At 30.9% G+C, this 15,475-nt stretch overlaps 1 long non-coding RNA gene across 1 annotated transcript; it reads right to left on the bottom strand.

The window, feature by feature from the left end:
- Positions 1-5,502: 5,502 nt before the first annotated feature.
- On the bottom strand, positions 5,503-10,204 carry LOC143049052 (uncharacterized). The gene is made up of 3 exons (XR_012970026.1): positions 10,047-10,204; positions 6,731-6,893; positions 5,503-5,802 (listed from the first exon to the last, which is right to left on the bottom strand). It is a non-coding gene; the product is annotated as an uncharacterized LOC143049052 (long non-coding RNA).
- Between the last annotated feature and the right edge of the window lie 5,271 nt (positions 10,205-15,475).

Here is a 15,475-nt window from a genome sequence, read left to right as displayed (position 1 = left end):
AAATAAATAAACTATTCATTCAAAATTCATATAGCATTAATATTTTGTTATATTTTTTAAACCTTAAGGAAGTTCGCTCCTCTTGTTTTTGAATTTGTGCCAGATATTCGGAATCATCTGGTTTTATCCTTGCAGCGCCTTTTAATAAATTCCCCGCTAACCCCCGCTTTTCTTTCCATAATTTAGTTGAAAAAGTCATATTTGTTTTTTTTTTCATAATTGTTTAGAGAAATAAGGTGCCAATATAAAATGCATGTAAAGTTTAGAGAGAATTTTACCCGCCAAATGTTCAATGGTTGATATCTCGAAACAAGCACTGACCCGTCATTTTTTTTTTTTGCTTTTTTAGATCCTTTATTCATATTCTATCAATCTTTAATAGTCTTTTAAATGGCTAGTTATTTTGAAACAGATTAGAAAATATCCTTAAAAAGAAATATGTAGATATTTTTTCTCCATCTCATTGACGGAATATTGAGGACGTTATCTGAGAATGTTCCCATAACATTATGTTTTGTTTTTAACTTTTTTTTAATAAAGAAATTGAAATTCTTATTGAGCTTAATGTGTCAATCATACATGAAATGCAAAATGAACAAAAAAATCTCAAAGAAACGAGTTGGACTTAATCCGCCATCAAAGTATGGGTAGTTGTAATCAGGGGTTGAATAGAACATACAATAAATGGTATTAAAAAAATTTCCAACACATGCTTACATGTAGTTTAGAGCTGATCAATGTATTTTACTAAATCACCGCGTCTTAGGGTTCAAATATGTCCTATCATCGGTTATACGGCCATGAAAAAAAGAAAAAAACAACACTTAATTAACGAACTGATATACCATATTGCCTGTTTGACAAAATTCATGTAGATCTCAACTGTCCCCTACGAAATATACAAGACAAGTTAAACTTGTGTTATCTTTTCACGAACAAAACATATTTTACTTAGTTTTAGCTTTTCTTTCTACGAATCTACCTCATGACGTAACTTTATTAAATAATATAATTACATCACATTGTCTTAAAAACCAAAATTATTACATGAATATGAATTTATATTTTTTTAATGTTTATTTTTTTAATATTCATTATTTACAATATCAATAAAAAGTACTAAAAGCATATTTAGATAAAAAAAATATCATCAACTATTTTGCCTGTGGACAGTAATGACCGTCAAATTTTGTTTGGTAATCAGAATGCTCGCCAAGGAAATAAGACCTTACGCTCGGTATTTGGACAGGCAAACTGGTATAATGCTGTTATGTTTTTAATTTTCTGTCTGGACCATATAAGCTAACATAATGTACATTCTCTGTTCATCGATTTGGGGTATCTTAAACAGGTTATCATTTAAAGAATATTTTCGTTAGAGAATGTACCCATTGTGTGTTTATTAGACTATAATAAAAAAAAAGTATTAATCATTTACGGCGTAAATACAAAATTTAATCCTGGTATCTATGATGAGTTTATTTACAACCACTGGGTCGATACCACTGCTGGTGGAGTTTTAATTCCCCGAGGGTATCACCAGCCCAGTAGTCAGTACTTCTGTGCTGACATGAATTATCATTGATATAGTCATATCTATAAATTACCTGTTTACAAAACTTTTGAATTTTTGAAATACTAAGGCTTTTCTATCTCAGGAATAGATTACCTTAGCTGTATTTGGCAAAACTTTTAGGAACTTTGGTCCTCAATGCTCTTCAACTTAGTAATTTATTTGGCCTTTTTAACTTTTTTGGATTCGAGCGTCACTGATGAGTCTTTTGTACACGAAACGCGCGTCTGGCGTAAATACAAAATTTAATCCTGGTATCTATGATGAGTTTATTTACATTGTATTATGCTTATTTTCTTGAAGACTAAGTCCAAGAAATTCATAATTCCCAGATAACAAAATCTAAGATCTAGCATTGACAGCTTGACAGTTATGAAATGTACAAACGCATATTTTTATTATGATTAAGATTTTATTAACTTGTAAGGCAAAAATTCGAATAAGGAATGATTACCCCAATTTATGACAAGGTTCATGATTTGCTATAAAAAAACCCAACAAATACATCATTTATGGGGAAATACAATTACAAGGAAAGATAAGAACAACGACAATTATTGATGCCTCATCGTTTTCTTGGTTTATGACTTATGTTCCTGCTACTTTTTTTTCTATTTTTCTTTCTTAAAACTTTTCTTACTTTAAGCGGTTTCTTTGGATAAAATTTACTATACTTCACAACAAAAAGGGGTAAATACCATAGTCTGACAAAAAAATGGATGTCTTGTTAATAGGGCGATTATTAAGGTGCAAATATATTAAATAAGTTTGCCTAGTGAATTTGTCAAATACATGACATCGTAGATTTTAACTGTTTTATAAATGAGTCGTGGCCTATTTCGACCGTTGAAGTAGTACTTTTGGCCGTAATCAATATTGTATATAGTGTTTTAAAAAAACGCTCGACCACCAGATGTGGGATAAATAAATGCTAACTATATAGTTGAATACCTTTATTACTATTAAATGGTTATAAATAAAGGATATAAAAATATGCGGTATGAATATGTATGTGATCAGTTATGCGATTAACGAGACTCTCTAAATGCATAATGATTTATCCAAAACTTTTACAGCATCTTTGCACCTGTCCCTTTGGCCTTTGTTAATCTTGTGTGTTTTTTTAATTTTAGTTCATTTATATGTTTTGGAGTTTAGTATTTTAGCATTTTAACTGAACTAGTACATGTAGGGTATATGTATGTAGAGGTCAGCTGAGGCCCACCACCGGATGCGGGATTTTCTCGCTGCGTTGAAAACCCTGTGGTGGCTTGCAGCTGTTATCTGTTCTTCGGACGGGTTGTTGATTCTTTGACATATTCCTCATTTCCATTCTCAATTTTATAATTCCTCAAGGGTAAGTCCATTATCTGAAAATTAGACGGTAGACTTTATCAACCAACGGAACAAACAGAAAAGATCTGTCAAATTCTTGACTAAGTACATGTTTTTTTAAAATGGGTTTAATCTGGGACTATATCCTATTATTTGTATTGTAATGCATAATATTATTTTAAATAATGACGATTTCTCAGATATAGCTATAAGCAATGAGCTGAATCTTTCAGACGCTACTCTAGTTTGTATTTCTATTTGTTTTAGTATAATTAGAAGAAATATTATGGTGCAGAATTAAGTTGAATTCAACCACAGCAAAAACGTCAGTGAAAAAAGATTCGTATGGTATATGGTATATTTTGTGAACCCATTGTTTTCAATGATAAAGTTACTCCACAGTTAAATGTTTAATTTACCTCTGAATATGCATTTTTTTTAATATTCAAACAATACCTAATGAATACAACTATAAATTTACCATTTAAATGGAGAAACACTCGAAAAGTCTACTTAATATCTACTGCTTGAATTAAAAAAAAGAAACAATTATGTATGTAAAGATGTATTGAGGTGGAAGAAAACAGACTTTTTAAATAGTGTAACATAGATATAAAACAACAACTGGAAGAATTCTAGGTTTTCCAGATAGAGGAGAGATTAGAAGGTAACAGGTAACCAAACCGGATACTGCATGTGACATTAACAATTGGTATCGGTATCGGATATCTACTGCTTGAATTAAAAAAGAAACAATTTTGTAACATCTGAACAATAGGTTAAAGGATTTCGTTTCTTGACAACCTCCATTTTTCAAAACAGAAAATATCAATTGGTTTGAACGCTCAAAAAGGAGACATAGAGCTGATTTTGCAATTTGCTTCTATTCTGATCCGTTAATGGTAAATTTGTTCCTCAAATTCATAATGTTAAAAATAAACATACGTGAGCAAGCTTCATTCGCAATTCTTTTTCTGAAGGACTTTGATTTCAGTGCAGAAAAATTGTTCACCCGGATACGGAAACCATCTAGTGTTATGCATATTATCTCACTCCAGTCGATGTTGCCTATACCAATAGCAAATACTTTTACCCCACTATCTCGTAGTCTCTTTGCTGCCTTGCAAGTTTCTGTTTTATTTTGAGATCTGCCATCTGTCATCACAATCGCGATTTTTGGAATTCCAGGTCTTGCTCCTGTCAAAAATATATAGAGAATAAATTTGCATTTACTATCATAGTAAAATGAAATGTGTTTTTTTTTTATAAAAATGTTTTAAAATGTCATTATTAATAGTTCTTGCAGTATATTTAATTTATGTTTATCACTTTGCACAAAGTTCTGTATTTATTACTAGAAGCAAAATGTCGGAACGGTATTTAATTTACCGACCAGCCGTTAAGATCGGTTCAGATCAGTCTGGTCTTTTAACTTAATATTATTGTATACATGGTTTCTAAGGAATTTTACGGAAGAAATTAATTACATACTTCATTTTGTTTATATATATATATATATATATATATATATATATATATATATATATATATATATATATATATATATATATATATATATATATATATATATATATATATATATATATTATATTATATAATTGACAAATCTGACATGAATTGTCTTACAGTAAATCAACTAAACCTTATACAAGTATTGTCCTTATATGCGTACAAAAAGTAATCACATGTCAGTGTAATCAGAGATCAATTTGTTTTTAAGTTCTTAAAAATATACAAGATTTGAACACAAACCAAATCTAACCAACTATTTATCTTCAATCGTGGAGTACATTCTATTTTCAAAGCTGTTTTATTATATCGATCACGTTCAATAGCAATCGCACTAATCTTAAATCTTATTTTTGCATATTTTGTTGAATCTAAATTCAACAGAACACGGAAAAGAAGTTGTATAAGAAATCTAAAGAAGACGATTAGAAATTTCTTTCTTTTAAATTTTTATGTTATTCCTTAATATCTAGCTAAATTATTTTATGTCTTTTAATAGTGAAAACTGCAGCAAATCTGTTGAAAATGACAAGTAGGGTTACATTTGGGGAATTATATGGGGAAAAACCATCCGATTTATTTCTTGAAAAAAAAAACCGCTATATATGATCAGTAATTTCCGGTTTAAAATAATCACATCCGATGTCATCTTATACTTAGTTTTCACCGATTCTAAAAATGTATGGTTTCTATGAATTCCAATTTGAAAAAGGTGATAATTTGATACATCTGGTGTACAAAATTCTCAAGTTAAGGATACACGTGTAAGTTTGACTCCTATTTCAGCGTTTGTTTACTAAGTATCTTTCATTATCTGCTTGTAACATACAATGTTATAACCATTGATTGAAATAAATATCAAATGAAATTACTAATTGACCTTTCATATTTGCAGTAGTTTAGAGTTTACGATTGCCTGTTAATCTTTAAAGAAAGCAGCTTGTTGTCTGACTATGATTGAAAATCTCCTGATTTGTCTCAAGTATTACTCGTTTTTAATTGACGGTTTGTTTTGTAGATTGCAATTAAATATATTTCTATACTAATTAATTACCTACCGTAGCTTTCAGAAAAACTTTCAGTTCTTGCATGGTCTAGTGCAAGCCAAGTATATGTAAGTCCTGAGATATACGGAATTTGTTTAATCTTCATTTGAAGAGCGAACCAATTGTTCCATTGCTTTAGTTTTATCATTGTGTTTGTTGTCGAGGAAAATCTGTCTAACCCCACTTGTGTGTATTGACTGCCAATTTTGAAATGATGGGCGATATTTGCTGCGGTGTTTAACATAGTTTGGAAATTCTGCGTTCCAACACTTCCCGATGAATCAAGAATGAAAACTATTTCTCGTTTTCCTCCACATTCTGTAAAATATGAAAAAAATAATTAAATTATCCGAAACCGCATTGTTCTACCTACATCTTCTGTATCACATTTTTTGGAAGACTGCGTCTGCGTAGTCTTCTTAGTTTGATTGTCTTCATTTGAACATCAAATAAATATAATATTATAAAATTATCTTTCAATTTTGAGTCAAGTTTGATTATTCTTCTATCTATTATTATCTGACTAAGGTATTTAGTAATTAAATAGTCATAATTAATGACTTTATATGGTAATCTCACAATCACCAGGTGTGTGTCCTTGTAATCACAAAATCACAATAGTTTTGCCATTGCGATGAGATATTCAAACTAATTTGATAATTGTTATTACATTATCACAGTGTAGTTTTAATATTATCACAATGATCTTATCTGTCAATCACACATGCTATCACATAACAGATTTTTTTTGTCATTATAATCACATGATCACGATGTTTTGGTTATATTAATCACATGATTACGATTGGTTTAGTTATATCAATCACAATGATTATGTCATTGTTATCAAATAAACAAAGTGTTTTGTCATTGTAATCGCATGATCTCAATTTTGTGGTAATTTAATAATCACAATCGTTTTTGTTATTCTGCCTTCTCTAATGCCATTCTTTTCTTCCTCAAATGAGAATATTGGTAGTCAAAAAATACTAACCAGACGTTGACATTAAGGGTAAAATTATACATTTTCAAATCAATCGTCATACCACATCTACTTATTTGTACATAGTAATCAGGTAATCAGAAAGCCCATGGGTGACCTCAAGAGTAAATGGTCAAATTCATTTTAAAATGTTACATGTTTCAAATGTTTTAGAACAGACAACATGTTTTCTGAAATTAATTAAAATCGTTATTACAAATGAATTCACTGCACTAGAATTCTGTGATTCATTTAAATAATTACTGTTCTTGATGGAAGCAATAACATCCTTCTTTGGTACGGCCTCTATCGTATTTGATATGGCATCTATTTTCTTAAGTTAGCCATCAATCGTACTAATTATTACAGCAGTCAGAAGTAAAAATAACATGCTTTTATATGGGGTCCGCATAACTGTTTCAGTATTCTAAAAACGAAAGGATTGATGTTAGTTTCATGCATATAAAAAAAAAAAAACACTCAGTTGATACAATATTCTATGTCGTTTCTTTCTAATAAGTATTCTTTAATAGAAATTTAATGCAAGTGATAATGCTACGGTCTCCCGAATATCCTGTCAAATAATCCATTTATAGAAAATACAAAACCATCATTTGTTTTGTTTCTTTCCTGTTTCATTGATGTATACATCATATCTCCTGTTATTCATATAAGTAACACAACTAAAGCATATATGCAACCAAGTTGATGTATAAACATACAAGTGACATAATGCATGCTATTGACGTATTGAGCACATAGGTGATATAATCGATGTATCGAACACATAAGTGATATAATCGATGTATCAAACACATAAGTGATATAATCGATGTATCAAACACATAAGTTACACCGTTGATGTATCAAAAATATAAGTAGCACAGATGATATATCAAATATAAAAATAGTATTGTTCATATACCAAGCATATAAGTAACATAGTTTATAAGGTATCGACCATATAGTTACACGGTTGATGTATCGAATATATATTACTAGAAGTGGGACATGAAAGACGTATCGTATCCGTATCTGATACGTTGACGTATCTAAACGTATATGTTGGTTATCATTCAATTGATTATTTACGTGCTGAAATAGTAATCGAGAAAAGGGAAAAGAGATGGGGAAAAGGAAAGGGCGATGCAAATTTTTGATCGCTTTCATTTTTATACGACCGCAAAAAATGAATATTTGTTTTCGTATATTGGTATCACGTTGGCGTCGTCGTCGTTGTCGTCGTCCGTAGTCGTCGTCGGCGTCCGAAGACTTTTGGTTTTCGCACTATAAGTGAATAGAAATCTATGAAATTAAACACAAGGCTTATGACCATAATAGGAAGGTAGGGATTGATTTTGGAAGTTTTGGTCCCAACAGTTTGGAAATTAGGGGCCAAAAAGGGTCCAAATAAGCATTTTCTTGGTTTTCACACTATAGCTTTAGTTTAAGTAAATAGAAATCTTTGAAATTTTGACACAAGATTTATGACCACTGAAGGAAAGTTGGGATTGATTTTGGGAGTTTTGGTCCCAACAGTTAAGGAATTAGGGGCCAAAAAAGGGCCCAAATAAGCATTATTATTGGTTTTCGCACAATAACTTTAGTTTAAGTAAATAGAAATCAATGAAATTTAAACACAAGGTTTATGAACATGAAAGGAAGGTTGGGATTGATTTTGGGAGTTGAGGTCATAACAGTTTAGGAATTAAGGGCCAAAAAGGGGCCCAAATAAGCATTTTTCTTGGTTTTCGCACCATAACTTAAGTATAAGTAAATAGAAATCAATATAATTTAAACACAAGGTTTATGACCATAAAAGAAAGGTTGGAATTGATTTTGGGAGGTTTGGTCCCAACAGTTTAGGAATAAGGGGACGAAGGGGTCCAAAAGTAAACTTTGTTTAAATTCATCAAAAATTTGAATAATTGGGGTTCTTTGATATGCCGAATCTAACTGTGTATGTAGATTCTTAATTTTTAGTCCCATTTTTAAATTGATCTACATTAAGGCCCAACGGGTCCAAATTTAAACTAAGATTGATTTTAACAAAAATTGAGTTCTTGGGGTTCTTTGATATGCTGAATCTAAACCTGTATTTAGATTTTTAATTATAGGCCCAGTTTTCAAGTTGATCCAAATTGCGGTCCAAAATTAAACTTTGTTTGATTTCAACAAATATTGTATATATGGGGTTCTTTGATATGCTGAATCTAACCATGTATTTAGATTTTGGATATTGAACCATAATAGGTAATGTCCAATTTAAAATTTAAAGTTTTTAAGTTTAAGTTCTTAGACCACATTCATTATGTGTCAGAAACCGGTGTTGTGTCAACTTTTTAATCACAATCCAAATTCAGAGCAGTATCAAGCTTGAATGTTGTGTCCATACTTGCCCCTATGTTCAGGGTTCGAACTCTGCGGTCGTATAAAGCTGCGCCCTGCAGAGCATCTGGTTAATATTTAAAATACTCGTTTAATAATGTTGAATTATTGTTTAATTTATGCATTATTTGTGTTTACATACTTGCTTCTTGTATGTCAAAATCTGGACTTAATTATATGTATTGCCCTAAACGTCTACTTTATCTACAGTACTTATAATACACATATGAAATCATTGCATGGACGACAACAGAAGCTATCATTTACTCACATATAACAATCACGTGATTTTCGTGTATATCTATATATTTGTATATGTTTTAAAACTTGATATTCAAATCATTAGAACTACCAAGGCATGAAGTTGAATTATATAACAAATAAAGTAAACATTAACTATATTCATACACGTACTTTAAATTTGCTAATAAAAGGGAATTGAATTATCCACATCATATAAGTCGAATTGATTACTGATACCAATAATAATAAATTTATAAATTAGCAGGCAATCCTTTTTCAAACATGCACTTGACTTAAGTGACTTAATACGAGTTTTGTTTTTGAATATAGTTGTTAATGACTTTTTGTTAACAATAAACGCTAGCGCATTAAGAAGTGAGTAAACTATGTTATAAATTTAATAATAAAAATCTCTTTATTCAAGTCTGTAGATTTTAACTATATTTGCCACAACGTACCGATTTTCTGAACGAAGTTTCCCTTGTATATATGCATAATATGGCAAATATCTATTGTACCATTGCTGTTTTGATTTGTATTATTTTTAACTACCATAGAACAATGCCATAGTTTTCAGAAATGTTTTAATATCTCGTTGTTGAAACGGGTTTTCAAAATGGCTCCGGTACCGAATAGAATGTCTATCATATAACTTCGGATTTGTTTTCGTTCAATCCATTTATGACTTTTGAACACTGGCATACAACTGTTGCCTTTTTTCGCACGGGATTTCGTTGAAAAAAGCTACTATTATTAGGATGTTATATGAATAACAAGACTACCATATCCTAATTTCGTAACAATCTATGCACACTTTTACAGATTAAGGTTCCTTGATTGCTTTATTAATTAATAAACGTGAAGAGAAATCAAAGAATGTATTCTTGTCTACAGTCCTTTCCGTGATAATTTTGTGTTTTGCAATAATCTAAAGATATTATATGTTTACCCCTGATTTCAATGCAAAAAAATATATAGAAAAAAATCCTCGAAGTTGTCCTCTTCCAACAGAACATACGTTGAGTTAAATTTTCTTAAATAGGTGCAAAACTCACAGTTGATTTGTTAAACAAATTTGAGGTCGTGTTTGGTTTGTACCTAATCTCGAAATGCTTTTATATTCTGCTTAAAACTGTTCTTTTCCATGTCAAAACTAATCGTTTTAGAAGCATGAGTAAGCAACAGATACACAGTGCGCAGTTTTTCTGTTCCTGTACAGGATTAAGAACATGTTGATCATATATTATATTGTTTGTACGTGACTTTTTTGTTTATTTAATGAATTTTTTATGCACTTTTGTAGTAACCGAATAAGTCTTTCTAATTTTATTATTAAATGATGATTGTGGAATATTATTATCGTACAACGCAAATAAACATAGAATTATAATAATAAAAAAAATCTATTTTTATATAAGAGTGCAATAATTTGAATTTGGTTGCTGAATGTTGTATACTCTTATTAACTATTAACAATTTACGGAACCTTTCAGCTGATACTGTATCCCATAGCCGTCATTCAGTTTCCGCATTTTCCATCAATGAATTCTGTCTGCAGCAAATATTTAAACTAGATGAATACGTTTTTAGTCATTACCAAACAATATGGCCATCTAGATCAACATCACGGCCTTTTATACATTCAGACACTCACATCGGATAAAGGGCTCAATTGCAAACAATTTCAACAATTTTTGAAAAAGTTCGTGAATGCAAAGCAGGAAACGTTTATCTGGTCGACGAAACCGGTCTTTTTTTTTTAATTTGCATGCAATTTCCTCAGTTTTTGCTTGTTAACATAATTTATCTTCTTAACGGATTTATTAGATTTAAAAATCGGTAAACTACTGTTTCTGCATTTTTATGTTTAAGTACTGTGAAGCTACATTCAATAAACGCAAGCATTCTTTGATACTGTTTAATTATATTTATCATTGTTTTGTTTTTGTTAACTGGTGTATCGTTATTTATATGTAAGTGTCCTGTAAGCATTATTATTGCAGATTATGTATTATTATTAAAGGAGGGATGATATACTAGTTTAAACCATCCACATATTTATGCAGTATGTCAGAACCCTCATTAGTTGTTTTCTGTGGTACAACCTAATTTGTTTTGTCAGTGTATTTTTGGTAGATCTTTAAAAGTCTGTTTTGAATTCACTACCAATATCATTAAATCATCGGCTATTTCTGGTGTTTATTTCGTGCATTTTTTCATTTTATCACTGTTCGCGATATAGCAAAATGTACTATGCGACGATTTGTAACAGAATCAATAAAAAAAAAATGCCGTACAAGGCAGTAAAATTTTAAACAACCTAACCAATATACTGTCCCAAGTTCATGATCGTGTTTGAAAACTATGGGGTCAAGAGTAAATAAAAAGATACTGACAACATGTAATTTCACATTCGCCTAAAAATCATCACTTACACGAGTACTGCTGATGTCAGTGTGCATGATATATTTTTCTTCAAAATCTTTCACGATGTACTCTGAACACCATTTGCACCTGCCTAGTACAAAAAAGTGGCTACAGCACTGACATGCCCCCTCCCTCCGTATCCAGTTGGAAATTTCCGGAATCACTAAGAACAAAAACACTTAGATAAAGATAAAAGACACACATTTTCGATCTAAGAGTAATCGGATTAACTGATATACTGTAAAGACGTCTATAAAAAAAAACCATGACTTTGTACAAAGCCCACTTGTACGACAGTATCATAAAATTCCATTACATTGACAACAATGAGTGAACAAAACAAACAGACGTAATAATTGGAAGAATTTATATACACATAAGTAGTATACCTAAACCGACAAAGTTATTTTTCATTTACCTGTGTATATAATGAAAACCGTTTTTTTTTCAAAAGTGATTATTTTCGAAGGGTGAAATATTTCGCGGTGGTGTCTTGCCATGGCTTTGTTTGGACTTGTTTACTTTTTGGCCTTGAATGTTTGTCCCTAATATTTTATTAACTATTCATTTGCATTCAGGTATCGCAGATCAAATTTATTCGTTCATAGTGTGTTAGTTTACGTATTTTCATTGAGTTAAGCCTTCCAATTGATATTTTATCGTGTGTTTTTCTATGTTGTGATGTTATGCTATTGTTTCAGGAAAAAGGGAGAGGGTTTGGTACCATTAAAACGTTTAATCCGCATATGTTTGTACCTGTCCTAAGTCAGGAATCTGGTGTACAGTAGTTGTCGTTTGTTTATGTAATTTATACATGTTTCTCGTAAAATCAGAGAATTCAACTGTATTATGTAACTAACATAGGACAAAGGTGTTGATTAAAAAGTACACTATTCCAGGCTTTTATTTCTCTCACATGATTAATATAACTAATTATTAACGGATCGAATCGAATTTGAGGAACAAATTTACCATTAACGGATCAGAATAGAAGCAAATTGCAAAATCAGCTCAATGTCTCCTTTTTGAGCGTTCAAACCAATTGATATTTTCTGTTTTGAAAAATGGAAGGTGTCAAGAAGCGACATCCTTTAACCTATTGTTCAGATGTTACAAAATTGTTTCTTTTTTAATTCAAGCAGTAGATATCCGATACCGATACCAATTGTTAACGTCACATGCAGTATCCGGTTTGGTTACCTGTTACCTTCTGTAAATCTCTCCTCTATCTGGAAAACCTGGAATTCTTCCAGTTGTTGTTTTATATCTATGTTACACTATTTAAAAAGTCTGTTTTCTTCCACCTTAATACATCTTTTATTTGGTTAATTTGTTAAAAATTTAAATTAGTTCACAGCAAGTTTACTTTAGAAAAGAAAACCAATGCTTGTTCAAACAGAAAGATTATGACAAAAGAGAATACAATGCACCTTACAATCAGAATGACTTTATCAGATGACAATACGAATACTAAAAACATATGTTGGCTAAACACAAAGCATATGTATTTCAATCCAGTCACTGGCCCGCGAGGTCGCGTGTGTGTTCTAATTTAAACTTAGATTTTAGATTTTTATATAATTAACATGATCTGAAAATTATTAAGACAGGAATGTTTGATCTACCGAATATGTATACACTATTTTTTCTTTGTTCGTTGAACCTTGCTAATGAAATCAATTATGCATAATTCTTTTAGCTTTTGATAATATCCGTAATGAAAATGTATATAAAAAATAAATACTTCCTTTTACAAATAATCCTATTAGAAAAAATAATATTGTATGACTTACAGCAGATTCTTTTGTGTATGCACGATTATGCAAAATAAATAGCAGATTGTATGCCGTTGACCTTGAAAATGCATTTAACTTACTCACACGAAGGGATAAAAAAAGGTTTTCAAATACCCAAATAGTAACATGTTTTCGTGTAAGTTTTCAATTTCAAATATTGTTTTCATCAATTTCTCGTTCTCAGTGATTTTTTTTTATCGTTTTCATAAACAACTACATTTATTTTGCTATTTTCCAATTTCAATAATTTTCAAGTTCAACCTATTTTCCCACCAATTGCCTCCACATAACCGCTTCACATTAGAATGTAAGAAATGATTATAATATGCTTACAAAAATTAGACACAATATGATATGAATAATCGAATGTGTGCAATTATAAATCAATTTATTTCTCTAACATATTAGTAAAAAAAAACTAAAAAGAACTCCATCAATTTACCAGATATATAAAAAAAAACCAATTACCACAGTTTTCTTTTGGTATGTGCAATTATATATGTATCGAATACATAAATTGGTAACATTACTAACACAGGCGACGTGACAAAACATATTTGAATTAGACAATACTATCTAGGGGTAATTGTGTTTATCATTAGTTTACCAAAGAGTAAATAAAAAGTAAAATCACAAAAATTCTGAACTCCGAAAATTCAAAACGGAAAGTCCCTAATCAAATGGCAAAATCAAAAGATAAAACACATCATACGAACGGACAACAACTGTCATATTCCTGACTTGGTACAGGCATTTTCCTATGTAGAAAATGGTGGATTGAACTTGGTTTTATAGCGCTAAACCTCTCACTTGTATGACAGGAGCATCAAATTCCGTTATATTGACAACGATGTGTGAACAAAACAGACATAATAGGTAAAACTGTTTTAGGAGTACAGCAGTCATCACCGTGTAACAATTTCAATCAAAAAAAGAAAATTAACAAAGGAGCACAAAAAAGCATACATCAAATTTAACAACCACGTTCATCGCTTTTTTATTTTTGTATTTTGTTTAAGTATGTTAAAATCAAGCAATAAAGTCCACTTGTATTTTTGTCCATCTGATGAGTTTAGCCTTTTTCAACTGATTTTTATAGTTCGTTCTTATGTTGTACTGTTATACCACTGTCCCAGGTTAGGGGGAGGGTTGGGATCCCGCTAACATGTTTAACCCCGCCACATTATTTAAGTATGTGCCTGTCCCAAGTCAGGAGCCTGTAATTCAGTGGTTGTCGTTTGTTCGTGTGTTACATATTTGTTTTTCGTTCATTTTTTTATATAAATAAGGCCGCTAGTTTTCTCGTTTGAATTGTTTTACATTGTCTTATCGGGGCCATTTATAGCTCACTATGCGGTATGGGCTTTGCTCATTGTTGAAGGCCGTACGATGACCTATAGTTGCTAATGTCTGTGTCATTTTGGTCTTTTGTGGATAGTTGTCTCATTGGCAATCATACCACATCTTCTTTTTTTTTTTATAAAGGATTGAAATATTTTAAGTCCTGTTATCGAATGACTAGATTAACATCAACTCTGGTGTAGAATCGCGCGTTTGACGTCAAAATGTAAACGTCAAACAGGTAAAGATATAAAATAAATGTGTATTCGATAATGCAACAAAAACAGTAAAACATGTCGGATATCAATAATAAACTCCTCATATATACCACGATTTGAAATTTTGGTAAGCTAGACTCCTGTTTGGTCTACAACAGACGAATCAGTGACGCTTGAACAATAATGATAAAAAAAATAGAAAATGGCAAAAATAACGTACAAAGTTAAAAAGCAAAAAGGCATCGTACGGGTTATGTTCTCCTTGTATATTTTATGATAGTATGATACAAAATCCCTAACGGGAGGGATTGTGCTTGACATTCATATGATCAAGAAATAATCTTTCAATCAGTTTAATTGAGGTCTGGAGCTGGCATGTCAATAACTGCTAGTAGTCCTTTGTTAATTCATGTATCATTGTCATTTTGTTTAGTTTTTTTGTTTCCTATTCTGACATCGGACTCGGATTTTTTTTTAACTGAGTGTCACTGTGCGTATTGCTGTGTGTTTATTTTTTCTACATTAGCTAGAGGTATAGGGGGAGGGTTGAGATCTCAAAAACAGGTTTAATATCCCCGCAGTGTTGTGCCTGTCCC

This window comes from Mytilus galloprovincialis, chromosome 10 (genome assembly GCF_965363235.1).
Source record: "Mytilus galloprovincialis chromosome 10, xbMytGall1.hap1.1, whole genome shotgun sequence".
NCBI lineage: Eukaryota > Metazoa > Mollusca > Bivalvia > Mytilida > Mytilidae > Mytilus > Mytilus galloprovincialis.
Note: the sequence above shows the minus strand (reverse complement) of the source record. Positions and strands in the feature narration are given on the sequence as shown.